Source organism: Mercenaria mercenaria, chromosome 3, assembly GCF_021730395.1.
Source record: "Mercenaria mercenaria strain notata chromosome 3, MADL_Memer_1, whole genome shotgun sequence".
NCBI classification, from domain to species: domain Eukaryota; kingdom Metazoa; phylum Mollusca; class Bivalvia; order Venerida; family Veneridae; genus Mercenaria; species Mercenaria mercenaria.
Window position 1 is genome coordinate 35,909,775 of NC_069363.1, and position 12,525 is coordinate 35,922,299.

The 12,525-nt window shown below is 37.2% G+C and overlaps 1 protein-coding gene across 7 annotated transcripts in view; it reads right to left on the reverse strand.

Moving 5' to 3' along the window:
• LOC123525078 (receptor-type tyrosine-protein phosphatase mu-like) overlaps window positions 1–12,525 on the reverse strand; it is a 217,894-nt gene that overhangs the window by 57,422 nt on the left and 147,947 nt on the right. The window lies entirely within an intron of this gene.

Sequence of the window (12,525 nt, forward strand, 5' to 3'; positions counted from 1 at the left end):
TACCTACCTACCTGCCAAGTATGAAGTCAATACCTTGAAGGGTTAATAATATGCTCTGGACATGAAATATGTCAGACAGATTTGACCTTTGAGCTCAATTTGTGACCTTGAGCTTTGAACTACCGGCCCAGTCCATTGCTCTGTACATCATCTCATTGCCACGTACTTACATGCCAGGAAGTCAATACCTTGCATGGTTATTAAGTAATGCTCCCAACACAAAACATGATGGACAGAACTGATCTTTCAGCTCAATTTGTGACCTTGACCTTTGACTTACAGAGCCGGATCATGTGCCTTCAAATTGTCTCATTGCCATCTACCTATATACCAAGTTTACAGTCAATAACTTTAATGGTAATAAAGTTATGCTCCAGACACAAATTATGATGGACAGACAGAAAAACGCATGCACCATCACAATAATTTATGTCTATTACAGTGAAACACCGCTAGCTTGAGCATCGATGACTCGAGCACCCGGGCTCACTCGAGCAATTCATGTGGTCCCGGCCGATTTTCTTCTATTTTCTATATGAAATTACCATGGCTTGGTTGACCATCGATAACTCGATTGCTCGAGCATGACACCTGGTCCCTGTGTATTAATTTACTCTTTGCTGCTTATGGCAAACTCGAGCGGAGGTGTCAAAATTTTTCACACCTTCGGCGGTCAGAATGTATCGGTTAATTTAAAATTTTCGCACGTTGTGAGAATTGCATGGTCTATTCCCCGACTATCTTAAATGTTTGTTTGGCGGTATATATCATTTGATAATGAGATCAATTATTGATGAAAGGTGGAAGAAAAATTCTATTGATCAAAATTGTTATTAATTATTACTTTTTTCTGTGGGATCGAGAAGATAATTATGAGATCTTAATATTTTAATCAACAGTTGTTTGCATGCAAATAAAGGAAATAAGATAGCCTTTTCATAAAATTGAGACAATAATTATGAGATCTTAATTTGGGGAAGAAAATTGCGAATTCGATAACAGTATTTCAAATAAAAAAAAAAAAATGTCTTAGCTGTTTCTTCACATGACTGTGCCATTTATGATCTATCATAAATAATGTTTGTAATACGTTTTTTGAAAATGTCACGAGTGTGTTATTATTACGCATCACCGTTTCCTCTGCAATGGTCTCAATGAAAATTGGTAAAACAAACTACAATTTTCTTCGTATGTTGGTCAATGTTTGGGTCGCTCGAAACCATGGATAACTCGAGCATTTTGCTCATCCCCTTGCGACCTAGAGCGAGTGGTGTTTCACTGTATAAAAAAATGGGTAAAAGTTTAGCGTAAACATAAGTGTAAGTCACAGATTTTTCTCTCTTGTGATCTTAAATTAGGCTCTTGCTTACAAGTAGAAATCACATAGCTGAAGAATGGGAATATAATTCTGAAAAAGCAAATGGAGTTATGGGATTTTTGTAATGTAAGTCAGATCATCACAGTGAACAAATCCATTCCTGCTAGTGGTAACTGAAACACGGTGCCTATACCACGTGACTTTTATGGCTATGTGTGGGTATAAAAAACATAAACAGCCGTCGATTCAAGGAACATTTTTCATGATAACTTTCTTAATCCTGCACCAATTTTATTCAAATAAAGACGAGGTCCCGGCCATAAGAAAGATACAATCATGGCCCATCAGTTTGAGAAGAATAAATTCGTATTTTTGTCGAAAAGTGCAACCGCGCATTTTTCAGTCAGATTGCCGACGTGCTATGTGTGGGTGCATTCTGTTAAAATCGTTTATAAAACTCTTAAAATACGTTCAGCGACAGGAACCGAGAATGTAATTTTACCTTGTTTGACAGTTGCAAAATGATCGTTAAGAAATATAGAGTATTCCTCTCGTTTTTTAAATAAATAAAAACATGCTATGTGTGGGTGCCGCTAAATTTATGCTATGTGTGGGAGTAAACTCATAAAAATGATACTGTTGCTTGAGATACTTGCACTAAGTGAGTTTTAACTTACTCGTGTTACGTTCATAGAAATGAGTATCTATCTAGCATAAATGATCTTTTTTTATTTTTTTTTAGAGAGTCGCTGTGTTATAGAGAATAGCGCGTCAGATTCATTGTTACTGATTACGAGCGCGTGTTATCAAACATAATTATTTAAACGTTGAAACTCGGATATGTGTTTGAAGTAAAATTTATGAAAACGTTATTTCCAATCTCCTTCAGTTGTATTAATGTATTGTTTTTTTTTTCTTGATGCATAAACGTTTTTCATAAACACGCAATTGAATCAGTGTCCCTAAGGTAGTTTTAAAGGGCAGTATGTGTGACAATATAGTGTAGAGCATTGATCGTAGCCTTGGATGCTGCTCCATTGTAAACCTAGTTCGTGGTTAGTTGCAGCTAAAATGGTATTTATTGTAGCTTTGCGCTATACGTTTGAAACAACACAAATTACTACTATTACAGGGTTGTAGTTCAAACCACTTTTCAAGCATAAAGAAAGGGCTTCAATTCCTCCAACGAAAGTAAAGTACCTGCGATAGTGCATGTAAAACATTGCTATTATATTCATACCACACACATAATGCATGTAGCCATTTCATCAGAGTCATTATTCATATTTAAATCACTGTACGTTAGTATTGCGTCTTAACTGTTCACACGAAAATATAAACACATAGTTAAGAAATTGACCGTCTTGACCGTGGGAAGCAGGAGGATGAAGGCATTTGGAAGAGCCTCACACTTGCTATGATCAATGAAGACTATCCTCCGGAATTATGGACTCATGTCTATACAGACGGATCAGCCACATGCGCCGTCAAAGATGGAGGAGCAGGAGTTTTCATTCAATACCCATCTGGCAAGACAGAAACACTACATGCAGCCACAGGAAAACACTGCAGCAACTACGAGGCAGAGACTGAAGCACTCATGAAGGCCGTCTCAATGGTTGAAGACTCGGCAGAAGAAAGCTCCTCAGTCATCTTTTTCACAGATACACTGTGTGTCATGGAAGCTCTGATCAACAATAAAGCTCCGCAGTTAGCCAGAAGAATGCAGAGCCTGAGTATAACCTGCAAAGTAGCACTTCAGTGGATTCCATCCCATTGTGGACTTGCAGGCAATGAAGAGGCAGACAAACTGGCTACGATAGGAGCTCAGTCAGAACAACCAACAGAACCAGTGAGTTACAAGGAGAAAGTCAGCATCATCAAGGCACTAACGAGACCAAGAATGGAGGAAGATGCTTTTCATCTCCTTGATCGGTCTGAACAAGTGATGATGGTCAGCTCCGCTCAGGGCACAACAAGCTCAATGCTCACATGTACAAGAAATACAGACTGACATCATGCCAACTTGTGGTGAAGAAGATCAGACTGCGGAGCATATACTTCAGAGATGTAAAAGGCACAACCAGGAGCGAGCTGCGACTTGGCCGATAGATACCTCAATCCACCAGAAACTGTATGGAGGCATTGAGGATCTTAGGCAAACCACAGGTTTCATCGAGGCTACTGGTCTGAAGGTGTAGATGCGAACGACAAGAAGAAGAAGAAGTTAGAAATGATATTTTGACAAAAGTTTATATACAGAAACAGTAAAAAGGTAAGACAATATGGTGAACTCTTACGTGCCAAACAACAAGGTGAATCATATTGCATGGAGAGTTTACTTGCCTGACTTACCCATTTTACATTTGAAAATATTTTGTATATAAACAATGTTCAAAATATCGTCTGTGAATATAACTAATATTAGGATTGACATATATGTTGTGATGCAGTAAGTTTGTTTGTTTGTTCGTTTGATTTCAACGCCCTTTTCAACAGTCGGAGTCATATGAGGTGGGCAGTTCACCAGTTAACCATCGTTCCTGGAAAGTACCAGTATACTAGACTCCCTACCTCTGTAAGCAACTGCATACTTTCTCACTTAAAGAGACATAGTCAGTAGCTGGGGCTCGAACCTACGGTCCTCTATCAATGAGAGGTTACAGTGGTTTGAAGTCAGCAACCTTAACCACTCGACCACGGAGGCAGGTCACAGTAGATAAGTATAATGGAGTGTCCTTTATCACTAACAAAGTAGAAGACAATCAAAATATTGGTAAAATTATGTCTGTTAGATCATTTTAAGAGTTCCTTGGACAGTTCACCCCCTTCATAACAAACAATTTTATTCTTAATTTGTTTGATAATTTCTTTGGAGCCTTATTTTCTGCAATGGTCTTGTTAGAATGAATGTAGGCGCTTACAAAACCAACACAAAAAAACAAAAGCTATGATAGATATTATCTCACAACAGACCTGGGACGAACTCTTCTAAAATCACAAACTGAAACTTTAATTACCAAGAAAGGTAATTGATTGAGTGTTTCTTTAAAATTATTTGGCTGTACTTTTAGCGATAGACGCGCTACAGATTGTTTTTGTAAGAGCCTACATTCATTCTAACAAGACTGCGCCCTCGTGATATAATTCCTTTGCATCTGAATTCCAAACAATGATTTATTCAGCGACAAATCACTGGATGAGATATATCATTTCTTAAATAGGTTAGCGACTCTGATGAAATGACTCCATGTGTTATGTGTGTGGTATGAATTTAATAGCAGTTGTTTACATGCACTACTGCAGGTACTTTACTCTCGTTCGAGGGATTGAAGCCCTTTCTTTATGCTTGAAAAGTGGTTTGAACTACAACCCTGTAGTAGTAGTAATTTGTGTTGTTTCAAACGTATAGCGCAAAGCTACAATAAATACCATTTTAGCTGCAACTAACCACTAACTAGGTGAGCAGTGGAATTTACAATGGAGCAGCATCCAAGGCTACGATCTATGCTCTACACTATATTGTCACACATACTTGCCCTTTAAAACTACCTTAGGGACACTGATTCAATTGCGTGTTTATGAAAAACGTTGTTTATGCATCAAGATAAAAAAAAACACTTCAACACAACTAAAGGAGATTGGAAATAACTTTTTCATAAATTTTACTTCAAACATATATCAGAGTTTTAACGTTTATTCTAGCATAAAACTGCTGTTATTGTCACTTTTCGGGGGTGTTTTAACAGGAGAGAAAACGTGTGTTAACAGAGAGATTCTCGCACTCACGTGCTGTTATAACACCTTTTTATATATGCACGTTCCATGGCAGAGCGTAAACGCATTACCTGATTACAGCCCCAAAACGGATAATTCAAAATGAAATGACGTCAACGTGACAAAACAACATAGATTTTATCGCGCATTTCATGGAAATTCAATGACGTTGAGGAACAATATATTCATTTTAACGCGTTTTATGCTAGAATAGCGTTAGCGCATATTCTTTTCGTGTTATAACATCTTCAGAATCCCGTGGGAATCGTTGGTACCTGAGCCCGTTATCCTCGGCATTCTGCAGACTTTATAACACGAAAAAACATGCGTTATCCCTACAAAGATGTTTGATAACACGCACTCATAATCAATAACAACAATGAATCTGACGCGCTATTCTCTATAACACAGTGACTTTCTAAATAAAAATAAAAAAGATCAGTTATGCTAGATGGATACTCATTTCTTCTATGAATGTAACACGAGTAAGTTAAAACTCACTTAGCGCAAGTATCTCAAGCAACAGTATCATTTTTATGAGTTTACTCCCACACATAGCATAAATTTAGCGGTACCCACACATAGCATGTTTTTATTTATTTAAAAAACAAGAGGAATACTCTATATTTCTTACCGATCATTTTGCAACCGTCAAACAAGGTAAAATTACATTCTCGGTTCCATTTGCCCTGTCGCTGAACGCATTTTTAAGAGTTTTATAAACGATTTTAACAGAATGCACCCACACATAGCACGTCGGCAATCTGACTGAAAATGCGCGGTTGCACTTTTCGACAAAAATACGAATTTTTTCTTCTCAAACTGATGGGCCGTGATTGTATCTTTCTTATGGCCGGAACCTCGTCTTTATTTGAACAAGAGCTCGTCGAACACGAAATGCCCCCCTTGATGCATTCAGTAATTGCACAAGGAACAGAAATTATATGCTTACTGTAAACAAAAGTTCTACCGTTCTGGTTCAATCTGACCTTGACCTTTAACCTATTAACCTAACAAGAGATCACAGAGTGATCTTGGCGCCCATCACTGAGCCATTTTTGAATGTTCCAAATTTCAAGACTAGCTCAAGGTCAGAATCAAGATCAAATTTCATATCGGTACAAAACACTGTGCATGTGGTCCAAATTTGAAAGCTGTGGCTTGAGAAATGTGAAAGTAGGTCACTAGATCAATTTCAAGGTTAAAGTTAATTTCGGTTGATAGAACTATGCATGTGCTTCAAATTTGGAGGCTGTAGCTTGAGAAATGTGAAAGTAGGTAATAGGTAAAATTCAATGTTAAATTTCAATTCAGAACACAAAAATATGCATGCGGTCAAAATTTGCAGCTGTAGCTTCAGAAATGTGAAAGTAGGTCACTAGGTCAATCTCAAGATCAAAGTTCATTTCGGTACACAAAACTATGCATGGGGTTCAAATTTCAAGGCTGTAGCTTGAGAAATGTGAAAGTAGGTCACTAGGTCAAAATCAAGGTCAAATTTTATTTTGGTACAAAAAACAATGCATGTGGTCCAAATTTGAAGCCTGTACTTTCAGAAATGTGAAAGTAGGTCACTAGGTCAATCTCAAGATCAAAGTTCATTTCAGTACACAAAACTATGCAAGTGGTTCAAATTTGAAGGCTGTAGCTTGAGAAATGTGAAAGTAGGTCACTAGGTCAAAATCAAGGCCAAATTTTATTTTGAAACACAAAACTGTGCACGTGGTCCAAATTTGAAGCCTATACCTTCAGAAATCTGAAAGTAGGTCACGAGGTCAATCTGAAAATCAAAGTTCATTTCGGTACACAAAACTATGCTTGTGGTTCAAATTTGAAGGCTGTAGCTTGAGAAATGTGAAAAAAAGATCACTTGGTCAAAATCAAGGTCATATTTTATTTCGGAACACAAAACTAAGCATGTGGTCCAAATTTTAAGTCTGTAGCTTCAAAAATGTGAAAGTAGGTCACTAGGTCAATAACAAGGTCAAAGTTTGTTTCGGTAAATAAACCTATGCATGTGGTCCAAATTTGAAGGCTGTAGCTACAGAAATGTGAAAGTAGGTCACTAGGTCAAGATCAAGGTCAAATCATGTCAAACTTCATCTTGCCACTCAAAACTATACATGTGATCCAAATTTGAATGATGTAGGTTATGGACATGAAGATTCTAAGTTGTTTGCCTATACAAGTCTTTATGTACCATGTGACCCCCGGGGCGGGGCCATATTTGACCCTAGAGGGATAATTTGAACAAACTTGGTAGAGAACCACTAGATGATGCTACATTACAAATATCAAAGCCCTAGTCTTTGTGGTTTGGTCAAGAAGATTTTCAAAGTTTTTCCCTATATAAGTCTATATAAACCATGAGACACCCAGGACGGGGCCATATTTGACCCTAGGGGAATAATTTGAACAATCTTAGTAGAGGATCAATAGATGATGTTGTATATAAAATATCAAAGCCCTAGGCCCTGTGGTTTTGGACAAGAGGTTTTTCAAAGCTTTTTCCTATATAATTCTATATAAACCATGTGACCCCAGGGGTGGGGCCATATTTGACCCCAGGGAAATAATCTGAACAATCTTGGTAGAGGACCATTAGATTTTGTTACATACCAAATATCAAAGCCCTAGGCCCTGTGGTTTTGGATAAAAAGATCAGAAACCGTTTAACTGTTACTGAACAATGTGACCTTGACCTTTGACCTAATGACTTCAAAATCAATAGGGGTCATCTGCTGGTCATGACCAACCTCACTATCAATTTTCCTGACACTAGGCCCAAGCGTTCTTGAGTTATTGCCCGGAAATCATTTTTCTGTATCTGGTCACTGTGTCCTTGACCTTTGACATACTGACCTCAAAATCAATAGGGGTCATCTGCTGGTCACGACCAACCTCCCTATAAACTTTTATGACCCTAGGCCTAAGTGTTCTTGAGTTATCATCCGGAAACCGTTTAACTGTTCAGGGTCAATGTGACCTTGACTTTTAACATACTGATCTCAAAATCAATAGGGGTCATCTGCTGGTCATGACCAACCTCCCTATCAACTTTCATGATCCTAAGCCCAAGTGTTATTGAGTTATCATCCGGAAACCGTTTAACTATTCAGGGTCACCGTGACCTTGACCTTTGACATACAGACCTCAAAATGAATAGGGGTCATCTGCTAGTTATGAACAACCTCCCTGTCAATTTTCATGATCCTAGGCCCAAACGTTCTTGAGTTATCATCCGGAAACGGATTGGTCTACATTCCGACCGACCGACCGACATCTGCAGAACAATATACCCCTCCTTCTTCGAAGGGGGGCATAATAAAATTGGTGCAGGATTAAGAAGGTTATCATGAAAAATGTTACCTGAATCGACGGCTGTTTATGTTTTTTATACCCACACATAGCCATAAAAGTCACGTGGTATACGCACCGTGTGAAATACCAGCTTACAAAACTAGAAAACAAGGAAAAAATTACTTAATGCCTATAATTATGGGCCAAAACACCAGTGAAAATCACTGAACCATAACATTTCAATAATATAAAGAACTACACTCTGATCACTCCTGTGAAATTTGGTGGATGGCATAAAATCTGACAAATAAAGGGTCATAACTGCTGAAAATCATTAAACCTGAACAGGCTGATGATAGGCACAACTACGCTTCACACTGATCACTGGTGAGGTTTGGTGAAATTCAGTCAAATGGCATATGGCAAGTAGTGTAAACTGTAAAATGAATTAATCACGAGCCAAATGCTTCACTTACTGTAAACTGTAAAATGAATTAATCACGAGCCAAAAGCTTCACTGAAAATCACTGAATTAGGACATGCTGATAATAAGCATAAATAGGCTTTGCACTGATAACTTCTGTCAGTTTTGGTGGAAATCTGCCCAATAGTGTAAGACATAAAATGTGACAAGTAAAGGGCCATAACTCCACTGAAAATCAATGAACTAGAATATGTCCATGACATGCACAACTAAGTTTGAAAATTATCACTTTTATGAAGTTTAGTGTAATTCCTCCTGGCTGTATCAGAGCAATTGCATGGACAAGGTAAAATACAACAAATCAAGGGCCATAACTCCACTGAAAATTACTGAACCATAACATGCCAACAATATGCACAATTTAACTTGGCACTGATCACTCCTCAAGCTCTGTGAAGTCATTTCATACATGGCAGTCTGAAAGACAGCTATATCCCCCATCGCTGTTATAGATAGTGAAAGGGTTGATGGTATTGGGTGGAAGCATTGACGTTAATTATATTTTATAGTCCATGTATGTCGAAATGAAACTGAAAATTCTTCAAGGGGTTTAGGAGATACAGAGTTCAAACCTTTGACCTTGAGTTTTGACCTTGACCTTGAGTCAACATGGCTGACTCATGAGTTCTGCACATCTTCTTGATGAGGTGATCATTTGACCTAAGTATCATGAAAATCCTTCAAGGGCTTAGGAGATGCAGTTGACACAAAATGGAAGGCTCAAACCTTTGACCTTAAGTTGTGACCTTGATCTTGAGCAGACATGGCTGAATTATGAGTTCTACACATCCTCCTGATGAGGTGATCATTTGACCCAAATTTAAAGAAAATCCTTCAAGGGGTTTAAGAGATACAGAGCGGACACAAAATGGAAGGCTCAAACCTTTGACCTTGAGTTGTGACCTTGATCTTGAGCAGACATGGCCAAATCATAAGTTCTGCATATCCTCTTGATGAGGTGATCATTTGACCAAAGTTTCAAGAAAATCCTTCAAGGGGTTTAAGAGATACAGAGCCGACACAAAATAGATGGCTCAAACCTTTGACCTTGAGTTGTGACCTTGACCTTGAGCAGATATGACTAACTCATGAGTTCTGCACATTGTCTTGATGAGGTTATCATTTGACCAGTTTCATGAAAATCCTTCAAGGGGTTTAGGAGATACAGAGCAGACACAATATGGAAGGCTCAAACTTTTAACCTTGAGCTGTGACCTTGACCTTGAGTTGACATGGCTGACTCATATGTTCTGCACATCGTCTTGATGAGGTGATCATTTGACCCAAGTTTCATGAAAATCCTTCAAGGGGTTTAGAAGAAAGAGAGCAGACAAAAAATGTTACGGACAGACGGAAGGACAGATGGAGATCATTCCTATAACCCCCCACCACTCTTGGCGGAAGATTAAAAATGCAAAAGACTTAGCTGGACACCATATTATACACTTATTGAATGGCTATTGACTGGTAAGACATTCAACAAGTGATTTATTACATGGTATCAGAAATTAATTTTCACTGTTTTATCTTTTAAAGTTTTGACTAATTAGCCCAGTAAATATGTTCTAAACTGAACGGGTAACATACAGACCAGTTTTTTACAATAATTCTATAATTTCACAATATTCTTAACATTCCCTATGATTTGAATGCAAATCCCTTTAAAATATTTGAATATTGAAGTAAGGCTGACTATAGCCAACACAAAAGATAGCTACATAATGTCTAATACCTATGTAGTTTGAATAACAGAAAAAAATATTTATTGATTACAGTAATGCAATAAGATAGCTCTTAAGCAAGATTACCCAAGGCAGTTTATTTAGAGAAATAAATTTAGATATTTGACTACATGCAGTCTTTCAATTATCCATTTAAAACTTCATGTTTCTTCCCCACACAGTCAATATTGACTAGACTGACAAATTATCACCCTTTTATAAGGACTGAATTTCCTTTTTTATCTCGGTAATATGCTTGTTTGATATATAATAGCAGCGTCAGTGTTTAGACTTAGTATGCCCAAGTTTGTCTTCAAATATTTTAAGCGTAATTACGGAAATGGAATACTAGTAAGTCTGCCATATCTGGAAATCGCTTTAACTGTTATTGGGACAGGTGGTCTGTGAAGCTTTAATATGATTGAAATATCATTACAACAGGAAGAAAGAGAAAGCAGTCTACAACATAAGAAAAACAGCTGCCTAAAAACATTATTTATAGCATATAACTTGCTAAATCTTTTTGGTATCTGATTTTGAAAAACAGTTGGAACTTTCTTCTCTGTACTCCCAGGACCAGCAAAACTGATTCGAGTTATTGGTAGTTTTTGAGTTATGAAACAAAATACATTATACAGGGATTTTGCTGGGACCCGACAACCAGTCAATTATAATTAAGTGAATGGTGGTGTAAAAATTATCCAAATTCAACTAATTTGACTGTATTGCCAAGTCTGCATTTTTAGAATTAAGCCAAGATTTTAGGTTTGGAGACCAGTCTCAAAATTCCAGCATCTGATTGGTTGATTATGAGCTCAATTCTAAAACTGACCAATGGTAAGGTTACATTCTCAGATGGTTCTTCAAAGTCAGTTTTATATAACAGTAACCTGCATTTAAAGCCATGACTTCAAAATGTAGTATTTGTGAGAAATCAGTATTTGATGTCAACACCTTGAATGATTTTCAACTATGATCTGGACAAGAAATACTACAGACAGATTTGACTTTTGTGCTAAATTCATGACACTGACCTTTGACATACTGACCTAGCTCTACACACTGTCTCACTGCCACCTACCTATATAGTCAATACCGAGGTTACTTAGTTATGCTACAGACTAAAAATATGATGGAAAAATTTGATCTTTGACCTGAACCTACTTACTGGGTTCATAATAATTATGCTCTATAAATAAACTCTATGCAACCTATCTATAGGCCAAGTTGAGTCAATACCTTGAATTGTTATGCTGGACAGACAGGCAGTAAGATGCATGCCTCTTCACATAATGAATCCTGTTTTTTTCAAGTGAGTATAAAAACACTGCGGAGAAACCTTTTCCTCTATTCCATAATTATGTAATGCAATACGGAGTCTCAGAATAAGTTTCCCAAAGGTATCTGGTGACAAAGTTATCGGTGAAAAAAAAAAAAGGAAATTATACATGCAGCTGCCAATCCAATAAAGTATAGCCTCAATAGTTTTAAATAAAAGTAATGTTAAAGAGGTTTGAAATCATATATATTTGTGGAGGACTAGTTTTTGTAGACTTTGTGGTTGTGTTCAAAACATCATATACCAACAAATAAATTATATGTCTGTTCATTTTGTATTAGAAAGCTGAAATTCACAAATTCCTATCTCATCAAAACAGTCATTTTGGTCAAAGCCATAAACTGATGACATTAAATGATTTCAGAGTATGTGTAAGATATCATTACTTATTTGAATGCATAAAAGAGTACCAAAGAGTCCAGGAACAATGACCTTACACATCTGACCTAGAAGAGTGACCTTGACCTTCAAGCTAGGGGTATCAGTCATGAATGCAACAAATTGTTTTATTATAGTGAATGTTTGTAACATGGTACTTGAATATCCATGCATGCATAAAGAAAGGAAAAATGACCTAAAATATTTT